This window comes from Montipora foliosa, chromosome 3 (genome assembly GCF_036669935.1).
Source record: "Montipora foliosa isolate CH-2021 chromosome 3, ASM3666993v2, whole genome shotgun sequence".
In the NCBI taxonomy this organism is placed as follows: Eukaryota; Metazoa; Cnidaria; class Anthozoa; order Scleractinia; family Acroporidae; genus Montipora; species Montipora foliosa.
The window spans coordinates 64,734,468-64,738,783 of NC_090871.1; positions in this window are offsets into that span (position 1 = coordinate 64,734,468).

A 4,316-nucleotide genomic window follows, 5' to 3' on the forward strand; every position below is an offset into this window, starting at 1 on the left:
CAGTCGAATTTAGTAATTGTTATATCTCATGTTGCATATATCCATTATTTATGTATTTCATGTCGAATACATGAACTGACGTTAGTTATCTCTGTATGTAAATGTGATGAATTTTATAATAAAGTTGTTCCATGTGTTCGCGGTCATAAATCGACCCTTATATTGGTAGTCTTAACATTGGCGACGAGGATTATAAGCAAGATACCAAGCAAGAATGCCTGGACATGATGGAACAGATGAAGAAGCAGCAGCAGGGGTCGGCGAAGGAGCACAAGCTCGAATCGTCACCTCTTGTTTGCGGAACCACGAGTGCGTACGCGGCAAGACTCCGAGAGAAAGCGAAAGCGTGCGAGTTTGGAACCACTTACGAAGAAAGAATTTTGGACTATTTCATCCAATCTATCGATAACAAAAAGTTAATTGAAAAGGGCATCAGCAAGACATAGGGTTTAACGCGTTTTTTCGCCGAAACAAGTCAGACAGAGGACATAGCAAGGCAAAATTAATGCAAGATATGGGGAATAGTCCGAGTACTTCTGTATCAGGTGTAGGCGGAGTCCGATCTGCCAAACCCCAAACAAGGAGGGAATGCATTTCCTCACAAACACCGAACTGGTAAGTAGCACAAATGTGATTAATTATTTTTGTGGATTGACTGAAGCCCACGTTAAAGGGAAAGACCGTCCTGCATATGGAAAGAAATACCACAAGTGTCAAAAGATGAACCATTTTTCTTCTGTGTGCAGATCTGGGAGTGTTCGTGTCGACCAGAACAGCAAGAGACCAAACCGAGCAGAGGAAGGATTAAAAGAGGAATTAAGAAGACAACTGAAGATGCTGAATCCACAAGCTCGAACGAATTTCGCAGAAAAGAAGTACAGCCAAACAGAGAAAGATGCCTTGTGTGTCAAATGGACCAAGGACAGTTTTTCCATCTATTTACTTGGAGCACACAGATTCACAATTGTCACTGTCACTGCACACAAACCACTTCTACCTCTCTTCAATAAGCCCACCGCAAAATTGCCCCACGGATTGAGAAATGTGTACAGTTATGGACATGCAGAATGTATATTATAAAATAAAATATGAACCCGGCAAGAATGAAGCAGACCCCCTAGACTGTTATGCAGACCTTCACTGCCAATGGAAATGGTGACACAGAGAAAGTGCTGAACAGTCATCGAAACAGAACATGCAGTAGTATTGGACAAGATTAGAGAGGAGACGTGTCGAGATGACGCTTTGCATAAACTGAGTCAAGTCGACTGGGAAACTAGGAAGAAAGATGTCAACTTTGCACCATTCTACCCCATTGAAGATGAGCTTTATGAAGCACAAGCGAGTTGCAGGAATGTTCCCCAAGATTTGGAAGTTTGTTTCCCGAAAAGTCCAAGATGCCGTTTGTTAAACTATAATATACTGCGTGTCTTTTAGCGTGTTTTCTAGACTAAAAAAATTTAAGGTTTCATTCCTGGAAACGCCTAAAGGGTTAGAGGGCATTTGGAATGTGCTGTAAACTTTGAGACTTTCGCATAACGCAAAACCTGTTGTTTGGTTTTAGTAAGGTCATCGTTAATTTAGTTTTGTAAAAAAAAATGATATTTTTGGAGTACGGTTGTGCATGTTTTCAAAATTACACAATTAAAATTTGCAAATTTGAAGTTAAATTGTCTATTGGATGAATCGTTTTTGTCATCAACATTTTGTATCAACTGCATTTCTCTCGGTGACCATATAACTTTTTTATGTTGGGCCAATACAAAAAGAAAGAAGATCGCACAAGACCACGGGTCCAAACCCAACAACCCCAGAAAATCCAAAAATCTTCGTTTGAAAACCTGTTGATCCTTTGCCTTAAAACTATTTGTATAAACTTCAAAAAGAGAGCTCTTTACTCGCCCGCCATTTCCATTAGTATCTGAGCTGTTGCATGCAGCCCGCAGTAAGGGAACTCGGGTCTCCAAACGTTTGCTGCTGTGAGGGCCATCACAGATGCTGGTGAAATGTATTGGCTTCCAAGCTAAAATACGAAGGTAAAATAATTAAAATTTCCGTCAAAGTAGATGGCGTTTACGTCATTTGTGACAACCAGAACGCAAATTGTGTAGGCACCTCGTACTGAGGACCTGATTTCATGACGAGTTTCAGCCCGGGATGAAATTTCGCTCCACCCACCGGGCTGAAATTTTGTTGAGATTACATGCTGAATTTCAGCCCTGACGCAAAACGCAAATTTGCATGGAAAAGTTTACTGACACAGTCGGTGCGCATGCTCACGTTGCTTTTTCAGCCCGGCTTTAAATTCCATTTCGATAGACCTGATGGTCTTGTGTATTGACTTATATTTGCTTGATAATGTAGCATTCATATTTAAACGATATTAAAATACCTGGAACAAAACGTTTTATTCCCAAAGGGTTTGAATTAGATACAACATTGAGTCAGCCGGTTAGGTCTATTACATAGACTTCTGCAGATTATATTGATTCAACCCGTTTGCCCGGGCTGAAATTCAAGAGGATTTCCTTCCGATCGCGGGCTGAAATCCGCCATGTAATCACCCCGTAAGCGTCCTCCAAAACCGTATTAAAAGTTGCTGTCTCTGTTTTGCGAATTCCAATACAATAGAAAATGGCCCCGCAAGTTTTGCATAGTAATAGAATCAATTTTACTGCATTGTTCTGTACACCACATGGCCGCCATGACGTCAGATGTAAACCTTCAATATCAACATCAAGAGAGCGTTTTCACTCACGTGACCAGCAGCCATATTGGATTACTTAACAACAGAAAGTATTTGCATAAAAATAGAGTTCAATTCCCGGAGGATTAGTTTGGTACACCATCATGGCCGCCATTTCTTTGTTTGGAACACCAACATGGCCGCCGTGACGTCATGTGAAAACGCTTTATATGTCCTTTGACCTACCCAAAGATGGTGACGCGAGGATTTGGGAGAGCACACTTCCTGGACATACGCACACTTGACTAGGGCGTGGTGCAAAAACTGGTGCTGATTTTATTGTTGGTGGATTTATTTTTTATGTTATTTTATTTTATTAGCTTCACCATGACATCAAAATAAAGTACGGACCAAAAAGAATGGCCAGGGCTACCACAACAGCATGAAGCCAATTACTGTGGGCCCAGAGCCATAAAACTAAGTTTAAATGAGGATTACAAAATATTAATAAAAATAGTGAAAAAACTAGGTAATACTACAAAAGGTTACGTACGTGACATAGGATGGCTTAGGCTACGCGCAGTGTTACATTTTAGGCAGATGGTTTTAAAAGTGCGTGGTTTATTACAATCGTAGTTGATTAAAGCGGAAAAGTACCAGTTTAGCATGCTTGATTTGAAAGAGCTAAGATTGTCCATGGTAAGGTTAATCATCGGAAAGACAGTTCCAAATTCTAACAATTTCAACATTAAAGGATTTCTGTTAGGTAACGATTTTACATTTAGGGACGTTGTATTTGAGGACATTGTTATTTGAGTATCTGGTTGGTCTTGAGGGGCGAGGAACAGGTTGCCCTGCGTTAGATACTTTAACTAGACCATGAGTAATTTTGAAAAAGAAAACCATGTCGAAATATTCATGCGATTAAGTTAAAGGAAGTAAAGTGCAACGCTCTGAGCCTGTCTGTGTACGAATACGAGGAGCGGAAGGGCAACTTTAAGATACTTGGTTAAACGTTTCTGTGTTTGTTCAATTCTACAAATGAGTTCTATAGTTTGTGGAGCCCATATGCGTGCGAGGCATACCCTAAGAGAGATCTGACTAGCGTAAGATACATTGATCTACGAGCATTTATGGACTGGATGTATCTTGTGTTTCTTTTTACGTATCCAAGTAACCTGTTGGCACGCGAGGTCTGTTCCAGCACTTGTTTATTACAATTTAGATTAATGGAGACGATTACCCCTAGGTCCCGCTAACATAAGACCACTTCTAAGGGTTTGCCTTTAATGCTGCATGACGACGCAGTGGGCCACGTCTGAGAAAGAAAAGGAAAGGAAAAGAAAAGAACTTTATTTAAGTGTCTAGTCGTTCTAGCACTGGAGCACTAGTTGGGGACACTATAAACTGAAATTAACAATTAACGCAAATCAAGTCAAATCAAATGTTGTTGTTGTTTCTTTCTTTGTTTTTTGAGGACTGATGAACAAAAATAGTTTACCCTCATTCTGACCAGATTAAAACTGCTCTCATTTATTTTTTCAACCGAAATTAGTTAAATAATTTGAAACTTGTGTGCGGAGTATGCTTCATCTGCTTCAAAACTGGGAAGAAAGCAAGTTTTGGGACT